Source organism: Rutilus rutilus (genome assembly GCF_951802725.1).
Source record: "Rutilus rutilus genome assembly, chromosome: 1".
NCBI lineage: Eukaryota > Metazoa > Chordata > Actinopteri > Cypriniformes > Leuciscidae > Rutilus > Rutilus rutilus.
This window is the reverse complement of record NC_140209.1, coordinates 20,837,938-20,850,156: the sequence shown is the minus strand read 5'-3', so window position 1 is coordinate 20,850,156 and position 12,219 is coordinate 20,837,938. Positions and strand designations below refer to the sequence as shown.

The window sequence follows — 12,219 nt, the reverse complement described above, 5'->3', positions numbered from 1 at the left end:
CTCCATGCCGAAGTTATTGCCTGCTAGTGTATGTTGCCAATAATCCCCGGGTAGGTCATGCGATTTATTATGTATGATAAAAGCGGAGTATTGTTTGTTCCTGAGTATCCGTGTTGCATGGGTTATAGTAACAAACCTGAAATCACGGTCATTCACGTGGAGTGCACGCCTCATACTAATCAGCTTTCCTGTCCATGTTGCTGGTGACAAGGGAGGGGTAGGTTGTTTGATTTTATTACGTATAAGGGAAAATGAGCATTGTTTTAAGCATGTGACCTGAAATCCCGGTCATTCACGTGGAGTTGTACGCCTCATATTAATCAGCTTTCTGTCCATGTTGCTGGTGACGAGGGAGGGGTAGGTTGTTCGATTTTTACTACGTACAAGAGAAAATAGAGTATTGTGTTGAGCATGTGTTGTATGTGTTATAGTAACAAACCTGAAACCACGGTCATGCACGTGGAGCTGTACGTCTCATACAGTAACGTGCGGTGAAATCTTGTCATGGGTAGGCTGTGACCTATCAATGTGGCATAGCCTATTTGTTTATATATTCATTCAGTTAATGTAGCAACCCAAGTTCATATCAGGCATCATCACATCGCTGCCTGCATACAGCAAAGTCAGTCATATGTGAGGCTAATGCACAATCAAATCTAATAATCAAATTAATGGACACATCTATCTTATGACTTATACAACAAACAAATGTTTTGTGCGGGACACAGTAACGTTAAGAGAGGGAGGCGGCGCCGTGTCAGCGAACCGACAAGCAGCCTAGTCACTATTGTAGTTTGTATTAATGCCATGGTTCAACAAATAATGTAAAGGTTAAATAATAATTCACTTAGACTTTATAAGAAGCAATTGCGACTTTATTTCACACAATTCTGACTTTATATCTTGCAATTCTGACTTTATAACATGCAATTGCGACTTTTTTTCACGCAATTCTGACTTTATATCTCGCAATTCTGACTTTATAACACGCAATTGCGACTTTATTTCACGCAATTCTGAGAAATAATGACAGAATTGCGAGATGTAAACTCGCAATTGTGAGATAAAAAGTCGTCCTCCTGGCCTCTTCCTCCCATCCATCCTCCCTGACGCGTTATGGTAGGGCCGGCCCAGCTATCGGTAGGCGCCGGCGGTGCCGCGGTAGCCTACTCCTGAGAAAACGTTTTGGAAAAGACGGGCTATGGACCCAACCAACTCTATAGGAGGGGAGGGGAGAACTCCCTCACATGGTACAACCCATGCAGAGGCTGCGCGCTGCAGTGTCAGAATGCGGAACGTCCGAACGTGTGTAGCCTAATGTAACTAACGTGACAAATGTGAAAAAAGAAAATCCTCGACCGGCCCAAAAGTGAAGCGGCCCACCGGGAATTCTCCCGATTACCCACCCCGGGCCTGTTGACAGCCAACGCTAGGCGCTGCTAGATCGGGAAGCGCGGATTGAGTGAGAGCGAGTGGATCACGTGACATGAAGCAAGCTCGGTCTCTGCCTCAATGTTGATAATTCAAGACAGCATGAGAACTGACTGCGCATGCGCAAACCTACGTAAACTACGTTCTATGGACCAAAGAGGCACTGCTAACCTCTGCCTCAATGGACATGGCCTTGCATTTCCTGCATGAAACAATGGTTTTAGGAGCAAACAATGGCAAAATGAGTATATTATATGTGTATTCCTGAAAATTTTTGTAACAAAAATTAATATTTGGAATAAAATAAATGCAATTAATAATGTGGTGAATTAATAAAGTTCTTGGAATTAATAAATGTAATGTCAACATTTCCTTTGGTGAGGCACTGCCTGCCTACCCTGACCGCACGTCCCTGGTCTCATATTAAGCAGCATCGTGTTCGTGATTTGTGACACATGGTGCAGGTAGTGAAATGTTTTATGTGGTTTTATATTTTGTATAGAGATATATAAATGAAAGGTATAGTCTAGATGTTATTTGTATATTCCAATGTTATACAAATGTAGGTGTGTTAAACATGTATTATGTGTTGACAGATTATCCGGCAGCCGATGGCACTAGACCACTGCTTTTTCCCAGTACTTAAAGTTTGTTTTTAATTGAGTTTTTTTTTTTTTGTATTTGTTTTGGATCAGAAGTACTGAAACTTCGTTTTCTTTGGTTGATTGTTGTATTGTATATTGTGATTTATTATTTCTTTTTTTTTGTTTCCTTTATTTAACTTTGTTTAGATGTTCGTCCGACTGTTTGTACTGTATTTTATTTTGTATTCTTCTAAACTGTTTTAATTATTCTTATTTCTTTTTATTATTTTAATTTCTTCTATGTAAAGCACTTTGAATTGCCATTGTGTATGAAATGTGCTATATAAATAAACTTGCCTTGCCTTGCCTAGAAGTATTGTAAACTTTGTTTTCTTTGGTTGATTGTTGTATTGTATATTGTGATTTATTATTTCTTTTTTTTGTTTCCTTTATTTAACTTTGTTTGGCCATTTTAGGGGGCTGGGTAGGCTACTGGAAGCGGCTATATTTTCCATCTTAGGAGGTGGTGTGGTGCAGTGATAACACTATTTTTGGATTGCTGTGGTTGTATATTTCATTCAACACGTGTGTTACAATTTTCCCGGGTTGCACTTAAATAAGTGGAGATCGTTGCTTCCAGCCCAAGACTTGTATATCTGATTCAATCTGGTCGCCCTCCTTATTATGGCCATTTCATTTGTTTGTATTGGGTGTATGATTATGATGTTTAGTATTTGCTCCCAGTAAATGTTTTAAGAGTCATTGTAGAGAAATAAAGACCGTGTACCTCACTATTGCTTATACTTTCATTCAATTGAACAACTTGAGCGAGTTTAATTCCCCACTAATTATAGACGGCGGAGGTCCGCCTTGTTACAATTGGCGTAGTCGTGCCGGGTTTTCGTATTAAGGCTGTGGGTGTATGGTGCACGTTTTTTTTTTTTTTCTTCTCCTTTTCTTTTTTTTTAAATGGTGTTGTGTACTGGGAAAAGCAGTGGTTGAAGACCTGGATCATCGCTAAAGGGCTGGGAGCACCGGTTGGGAACAGTAGATTGTTCATGTGCTGAGTGATAGACATATGTAAATTTATTATTATTTTTTTCTCTTCTTTTTTTTCCCCTTTTTTTTTCTTCACAGTATGGCAGAAGAAATGGCAATACAATTGCAGGCATTAACTGAATTGGTACAACAATTGCAGTCAGAAAATGCTAGGCTTAGAGAAGAAACCACCCAGAGAGTGATAGCTATCCCGGCTAGTGATTCGTTGGAGGGCCCTTCCTCTGTGACTATTCCTGTTACTAATTCTTTACCAATTCCTGTGTCTGGACCATCTCTTCCAGTGGTAACAGAGCGGTATGTTTATGTCCCAAGGGAAAGAAAGTGTCTGCATTTCTCAGGAAAGGCTTCCCAGGATTCTTTGGGAGTCGAGGACTGGATAGAGGAGGTGCGTAGCTCTTTGACTTTACGTCATATGTCAGAAAATGAACAAGCTTTTTTTGTTTTCAATTTACTGGAAGGTGAGGCAAAGGCTGAGATGAAGTTTAGGACCCCTGCAGAAAGAAATACTGCAGAAAAGATTTTTTCCATCCTTCGGGAGACCTATGGTTGTTCTAAATCTTACATAGGTCTGCAGACTCAGTTCTTTCAACGAAAACAGATGGAGGGAGAATCGCTGAGGGAATATTCTAGGGCTGGGCGATTTAAATCGCGATATTGTTATGCGCATCTCGTCAGTAAAGCCGGTTCCTTGATTTAGTAGTAAATCACCATCACCTGCTTTCAGATGGAGCGGCATTTAGGGCTGAGAAGATAATTAAGTGATTCATTTAGTGATGATTGAGCATTATTGAAGACACCTGATGTTAACAAGCAGAATCACTGAAGAAGAAAATCACAAATTGTAAGTTACCATTAAGGTGATGGGAGTTTGCTTAAGTTGGGCTCTAGACCATTATATGTTTACTTTAATATTTACTGTTGTTTGTCTGCTGTTATTGTTTTATAACAGTTAAATGAACAAAGTAAAATGTTATCTTAAAGTGTTGGTTATGTTTTGACATAATCATACTGTGATCTGAAAAAGGAAACTAATTGAGATAGTTTGGTTTAACTTGTTAGCAGCAGTTTTGTGACTCTTCAGCCTATAATTATCAGGACTTGACTTATTATTCAAAATATTTAATAAACATTGCTCTGATCAAAAAGACGTTCAGACATCAATAATCAGCCTGTGAATCTCAACAATGGTGGTGACAATATTAAAGCATGTTGCAGTGGCTGCCACCAATCACAACTCATTAATGGCTCCCATCATGCATTGCGGTATGAATAAATTATGATCTGAATTGTCTATGTAATTTACTTTTCCTCATTGAATATTCTGCTCCTCACCATTGTTGAGATGCATAGACTGAATCTTGACATCTGTGTGTGCCTAACAGAATGATTTTTTTTTAAAACAAGTTTTAAGAAATCCTTTATATTATATCAAATTTATTCAGATTCACAGTTATGCTGTAACCAACAACATAAATCGAAGTCAGAAAGAAGGATCTTAATGAGCTCAGTGATCAAGTTCAAATGATGATTGTCATAATATAACCAACAAAGATCACTTTTTTTTCTTTGTTCAACTGGCAGTTTTAACTCAGATACAACCACCAAACAAAATCTAAAGTACACATGAAAGGGTCAGAGACCAACTAAAGCAACTACCCATCACAATAATGGTAACTTACAATTTGCGATTTTCTCCTTCAGCGATTCTACTTGTTAACATCAGGTGTCTTCAATAATGCTCAATCATCACTAAATTAATCACTTAGTTATCTCATTAACGTAAACACTCTTGAGTGTGGACTCATACACTCCCAGGGGTGTTAATTTAACACTGGAGGTTTTGCTGTGTACAAAGAGCCGTAGTTAACTGACAAGCGGAGCCATATCGCATTAAATATCGCTGGCGATACGTCCGCGATATTGATGTGATTTGGCTCAGCTTGTCAGTTAACTACGGCTCTTTGTAGTAAATGCCGCTTCATCTGAAAGCAGGTGATGGCGATTTACTACTAATCAAGGAACCGGCATTACTGATGAGATGCGCATAACAATATCGCGATTTAAATCGCCCAGCCCTAGAATATTCTCATGCCCTTATGTCTCTTATTGAGTCAGTTAAGCGACGAGACCCACAATGTTTTGCTAATCCTGATTCTGTTCTTAGGGACCAGTTTATCGAGCATGTTAGGGATAGCATGTTGAGACGAGAGTTAAAGAGAAGGGTACGTATGGAACCTTCTGCCTCCTTTTTGGATATTCGTACTGAAGCTATCCAATGGGTAGAAGAAGGAGAACGCATGGCTAGTCAGAGGCCCCGTGCTTATTCATATAGTGCTCAGGGCAGGGCTGCGGAGATTCAAACAAATGTAGCTGCAGTACAGCCAGTAGATGAGCTAACAGAATTAAAGGAATGCTTGCGTAAGCAACAAGCACAATTAGACTCTATTATGAGACATCTTGAACCACCAGTGTTTCCTAAGAGGTATGATGGGCGTCCACGTGGTGCTAATTTTCCCTACCAGCCAGATGGTAAACCCATATGTATTTGTTGCAATAAAGCAGGTCATATTGCTAGGTTTTGCAAGGTAGATCTGAAGTCATCTCAGCATGTTGCTGGAGGGGATGGCCCACGAAGAGCCACTGTTGATCACTCGGAAAACTAGAACCCTCCGGTGCTGGTGCCCAGGCATCGGAAGGGGAGTTTTCGGGTTTTAAAGGACAGGATGGTATTAAGCTTATAGGGAACTGTCCTACGGTAGAAATGATAATTGGGGGGTTACCTGTAGCCTGTTTGTTAGACACCGGTTCTATGGTGACCACGATTACCGAACAATTTTTTTTTTGAACATCTTCAGCCGTCTTTGGGAACAGAGTTGCAGTCTTGCAACTGGCTAAAGTTAAAGGCTGCTAATGGTCTCGCTATCCCATATTTGGGCTACTTGGAGGTGGATGTCCAAGTATTGGGCAGATTACTTCCTGGTATGGGAATTCTAGTAGTGAAGAATGCAGAGGGAGTGCGGGTCAAGGGCAGCATGGCCATATCGCCGGCTTGTTAGGAATGAACGTAATCAATCAGTGTTATCAAGAGTTATTTATCCAGCATGGAGATTCTTTGTTTCAGCACCTAGGGGTACAAGCTTCAGGAAAAGAATGGAAGAAGGCAATGGCGGAATGCAGACAGCTTGATCGTGTCCTGGACACAGGGTTAGTTGGTCGCGTTCGGGTTCGTCCCGGACCTGCTGTTCTGGTTCCAGCTGGTACTTTAAAGTTTGTTTCTGCTATTTGTCACACTGGATTAGGATCTACATTTTCTTCAGGTTTGTTGGAGCCTTTGCCTTTGGAGAATTGTCACTTACCTTGTGATTTGATCATATCTTCTGCATTTCTTCCAGTAGCTCAGGGGAGGCTGGAGGTACCTGTCGTAAATTTAGGGACTCAGGATCGGTGGATTCAACCTAAGGTAGTTCTTGGAGACTTTCATCTAGTTTCAGTGCAGTCTACAACACAAGTAGAGTTCAATTCCCAGAGTTCCACTGGAGAGCAGGTAGCTGTAGTCCAAGCTGTGGCAGTGGAAGAACTCCCTTCCGTGGATTTTTCACAGTTAGTTTGTCCTAATCTGTCTTCTCGGGAAGTATTGGAGGCCCGTACTCTTCTGGAGAGGTATAGTGACATCTTTAGTCGTGGGGAAGGTGATTTGGGCTGTGCTACCTTGGTTGAGCATACAATACCTTTGATAGACGAGACTCCAGTGCGACAGCGTTATCGTAGGTTACCTCCTTCTCAGTACGATCAGGTAAAGAGGCATATCCAAGAGCTGATAGATCAAGGAGTGGTAAAGCAGAGTTGCAGTCCATATGCATCTCCAATTGTTGTTGTACAAAAGAAGGATGGTTCAATTAGGCTGTGTGTAGACTATAGACAGCTGAATTTAAGAACTCGTAAGGACGCCTTCCCTCTCCCACGGATTGAGGAGTCCTTGGATGCTTTGGCTGGGGCTAGGTTGTTTAGTACCCTAGATCTAGCTAGCGGATACAACCAGGTTCCTGTAGCCAGTCAAGATCAAGAGAAGACTGCGTTTTGCACTCCCTTTGGGCTCTTCGAGTTCACTAGGATGCCCTTTGGGTTGTGCAATGCGCCGAGTACCTTCCAGCGCCTCATGGAAAGGATATTTGGTGACCAACGATTTCATGCTTTGCTTTTATATCTTGACGATATAGTGGTCTTTTCAACTTCTTTCCAGCAGCATTTGGAGAGGTTAGAAATGGTGCTGAGACGTCTCCAGCAATATCACTTGAAATTGAAGCTACAAAAGTGCCATCTGTTCCAGACTGAGGTGAAATATTTAGGGCACATTATTTCGGCAGAGGGAGTAGCTACTGACCCCGAAAAGGTTAGTGTTGTTGCCCAGTGGCGAAGGCCTAGTAGTGTGACAGAATTGCGTTCCTTTTTGGGCTTTGCTTCATATTATCGCCGATTTGTTGAAGGGTTTGCTTCGGTTGCTGCACCCTTGCATAAGTTGGTGGGAGCACTGCAAGGTGGTTCGTAGAACTACAGGCTCCTTTGAACAACATTGGAGTGATAATTGTGAGAGAGCTTTTGTGATCCTTAAAGAGAAGTTGGTGCATACTCCGGTGTTGGGGTATGCAGACTTTTCTAAACCTTTTATTTTGGAAATTGATGCGAGTCACCGTGGTCTCGGAGCAGTTTTGTCTCAAGACCAGGGGGGACAGACTAGGCCTATCGCATTTGCCAGTAGAGGTTTGCGGCCCCCTGAAACGAATATGTCAAATTATAGCTCAATGAAATTGGAGCTTTTGGCTTTAAAATGGTCAATAACGGAGAAGTTCAGGGAATACCTAATGGGCAACAGGTTCATTGTGTATACCGATAATAACCCCTTGAGTTATTTGCAAACTGCAAAATTGGCAGCCGTAGAACAGCGTTGGGCTTCTCAGCTGGCTCTTTTTGATTTTGACCTTCGGTATCGACCAGGGGCGGCTAATCGTAACGCGGACGCATTATCACGTCTTCCCTCCCCCACTATGAGTAGTCAGATGATGAGCAGTGCCGGGACTGTAGTTCCAGTTGAGGTTATTTTACATCAGCCGGCTGTTAAGTCAAACCCCCATGTCGCTAATGCCTCAGCTATAAATGCTGTACCAGTGCGAGAGAAATGTGATCTCTTTGCATTGCAGGCCTCCGATCCGGTGATTGGAAGTTTCCTGAGACACTGGAGGAGGGGAACACTGCCCTCAAAGGGAGAAGTAGATCAGAGCCAGGTAGGCCTTAGGGAGTTGGTTAGGCAGTGGCCTCGGATTAGGGAGGATAAAGGAGTGTTATACCGTCAAGTACAGCTTCCACCGGCAGGAGAGACCATCTTGCAGTTATTACTCCCTATTGCGTTACGGACTGAGGTTCTTAACAATGTGCACAATAACCATGGCCATCAGGGTGTCGAGCGAACCATGACCTTGCTAAGGGAAAGATGCTATTGGCCAGGAATGTGGAAGGATGTTCAACAGTGGTGCAGTGCATGTGAGCGGTGTGTACTGGCTAAGGCCACACAGCCTAAATTCCGCACCTTTATGGGAAGTCTAACTGCATCCCGACCTTTAGAAATTCTTGCAATTGATTTCACTCTCATGGAACGAGCTAGCAACGGTCAAGAGAATGTTCTGGTGGTGACCGACGTGTTTTCCAAGTTTACTCAAGCCTTTGCAACCTCAGATCAGAGAGCAAGGACCGTGGCTAAAATACTGGTGGAAAAGTGGTTTTGTGTGTATGGCGTACCTAAGCGTATACATTCGGATCAAGGCCGTAGCTTTGAGAGTGAGTTGTTTAAACATCTTTGTGACCTTTATGGGATTCAAAAGAGTCGTACTACCCCATATCACCCTCAGGGGAACGGGCAGTGCGAACGTTTCAATCGAACGTTGCATGATTTGTTGAGGACTTTGCCTCCAGATAAGAAAGGGAAGTGGCCACACTTCCTTCCGCAACTGTTGTTTGCGTATAACACCACTGTTCATCAGTCCACACAGCACTCCCCTTACGAACTTATGTTTGGTCAGAAGCCACAGTTGCCGATTGATTTCCTCTTGGGTGCAGCGGAGGAAGAGTTGGTAGGAGGCCATGTGAGCGACTGGATTCTCCAACATAAAGAGCATTTGTCTTTGGTTTATGATCGTGCACGGAGGTATCTGGAGGAGAAGGCCCCATACCAGGGAGTAGTGCTACCAAATGATGCATCTATACTTGCTCCAGGCACGTTGGTTTATTGTAGGAGTCACCCTTTGGGGCGCAATAAGATCCAAGATGCATGGTCTCCTAGCATGTTTGAAGTAGTAGAATGTAAGGATGGCCTTGGAAATGTTTACGAAGTGCGACGTCGAGATGGCACAGGTACTTCTAAGTGCCTTCATAGATCTGAGTTAAAACCGGTCCCGACTTCACATATCAGCATGGTCCCGGTGGTAGAGGGAGGAGTAGAGAGTGGTGAAGGAGTGGAGGAGGAGATTGAATTGGAGGAAGGTGATGGATTGGTGGTGGAAGTTACTGTCTCCCACCCAAGTACTTTAGATCAAGTAAGTGAGGGGCAAATTGAAACAGGAATACAGTTGCGTCCATATTCTTGTTCTGGAGGTCAGGTAGATTGTTTTAGGGGGACGGGGGACCAGAGTGTTACACCAAGTGAAAGTTTGGCTTCACCTGAAAATGCAGGGTGTGGTGGTCCGTCTGCTCTAAGTGGTAATGGATTAGGCAGAGAGGATATAGTTCCTCCCTCAGTTAGGCGAACTACACGTCCCACTGCTGGATGTCACCCAAATCCATTTCGATTACCTCAGCCTGTATCTCAAGAGTTGGGTCCTAGTGATGCAGTAGTGAGTTCACATTTAACAGCATTTAGACCATGGTTATAGGAGTATTATGAGGAATTCACCGGGACGGCGAATTGTTATAAAGTGGGGGTGTGTGTAGTGGGTTGGTAGTGGGGATGTATATGTGTTTTTTTTTCTTTTAGTTTGATTGACGTCATGGCAGAATGCGTTTAGCGTAATTTCCGCTTAAGGAAGTTAAAAGAGGCGTGGCACATTATTGTGGGAGACGCACATGGTTGTTTGGCGTGGCATTGCTGTACGCGGGAAGAGCTTTTGAATCTGCATGCCGAAGTTATTGCCTGCTAGTGTATGTTGCCAATAATCCCCGGGTAGGTCATGCGATTTATTATGTATGATAAAAGCGGAGTATTGTTTGTTCCTGAGTATCCGTGTTGCATGGGTTATAGTAACAAACCTGAAATCACGGTCATTCACGTGGAGTGCACGCCTCATACTAATCAGCTTTCCTGTCCATGTTGCTGGTGACAAGGGAGGGGTAGGTTGTTTGATTTTATTACGTATAAGGGAAAATGAGCATTGTTTTAAGCATGTGTTATATGTGTTATAGTAACAAACCTGAAATCCCGGTCATTCACGTGGAGTTGTACGCCTCATATTAATCAGCTTTCTGTCCATGTTGCTGGTGACGAGGGAGGGGTAGGTTGTTCGATTTTTACTACGTACAAGAGAAAATAGAGTATTGTGTTGAGCATGTGTTGTATGTGTTATAGTAACAAACCTGAAACCACGGTCATGCACGTGGAGCTGTACGTCTCATATTAAGCAGCATCGTGTTCGTGATTTGTGACACATGGTGCAGGTAGTGAAATGTTTTATGTGGTTTTATATTTTGTATAGAGATATATAAATGAAAGGTATAGTCTAGATGTTATTTGTATATTCCAATGTTATACAAATGTAGGTGTGTTAAACATGTATTATGTGTTGACAGATTATCCGGCAGCCGATGGCACTAGACCACTGCTTTTTCCCAGTACTTAAAGTTTGTTTTTAATTGAGTTTTTTTTTTTGTATTTGTTTTGGATCAGAAGTACTGAAACTTCGTTTTCTTTGGTTGATTGTTGTATTGTATATTGTGATTTATTATTTCTTTTTTTTTGTTTCCTTTATTTAACTTTGTTTAGAAGTATTGTAAACTTCGTTTTCTTTGGTTGATTGTTGTATTGTATATTGTGATTTATTATTTCTTTTTTTTGTTTCCTTTATTTAACTTTGGCCATTTTAGGGGGCTGGGTAGGCTACTGGAAGCGGCTATATTTTCCATCTTAGGAGGTGGTGTGATGCAGTGATAACACTATGTTTGGATTGCTGTGGTTGTATATTTCATTCAACACGTGTGTTACAATTTTCCCGGGTTGCACTGAACCTCCAGAAGATGTGAGTGTAATGTTTTATTAACCTTTATATTAGTATTTATATTAATCTTCGTGAAATTTGCAAACCTTGCTGCAGGCTTCACGATGAATGCATCTAAGGTTTACACTCAGGGTACATTACAGCATGTTTTCTATGTACGACGTTCTCAATATAATTCATAATCCCACGTTTATAATGAACAACGCGTGGTTATTGTGTTACAAACGGTGTACGCACAGAACAGAGGGGCGGGGTGAGCAAAGCTCATTATCATTTAAAGACACATGCACTGAAACGGCGTGCTGAAAACAGAGCTGTTTTTGACCAGGTAAAATTAGTGTTTTCTTACAATACTAATGAGAATTTTTAATTAAAGTATATTACAAACTTTTAATTTAGACCCTAAAGAATCATATTAGCTTGTACAAAAATGGCATTATATGACCCCTTTAAATGTTGCATGTTATTAAAACGAGGTTCATAAATGATTCTCGTGTTTGGAAAGATATTTGACTCGTGTTGTTTTTTTCAAATGCACGTTATAAGTGACTCAAACTCACAGTGCTTTCAGGTGGAGCAGCATTTACAGAGCCGTACATCAATGACAAACTGCGCATAAAAAATAATAGCAGCCTTTGCGATTTTAAAATCGCGATAAGCGATCTCGATTTAAGTGCGATTACATGGAAATTGCGATTAATCGTGCAGCCCTAATCCAGAGTTACATTGTGTTAAAAATCTACACAACATGTGTCCATATACCATTGTAAGACATCAAATGCTCTGGAATAGAGAGAAGATGCAAACCCAACTTTAAGAAATACGTGAGGCTGAGAGATTTCTTTCTCTCAGCCTCACGGGCCAATTTGAAGTACAGAAAAGGGCCCCGA

At 41.8% G+C, this 12,219-nt stretch overlaps 1 protein-coding gene and 1 long non-coding RNA gene across 2 annotated transcripts in view; both read right to left on the bottom strand.

Moving 5' to 3' along the window:
- Positions 1–12,219, bottom strand: part of LOC311291708 (uncharacterized protein) — a 93,118-nt gene that overhangs the window by 60,961 nt on the left and 19,938 nt on the right. The gene's annotated exons all lie outside the window — the stretch shown is intronic.
- On the bottom strand, positions 18–10,425 carry LOC311292883. The gene is made up of 3 exons (XR_014627835.1): positions 10,368–10,425; positions 277–376; positions 18–200 (listed from the first exon to the last, which is right to left on the bottom strand). It is a non-coding gene; the product is annotated as an uncharacterized lncRNA (long non-coding RNA).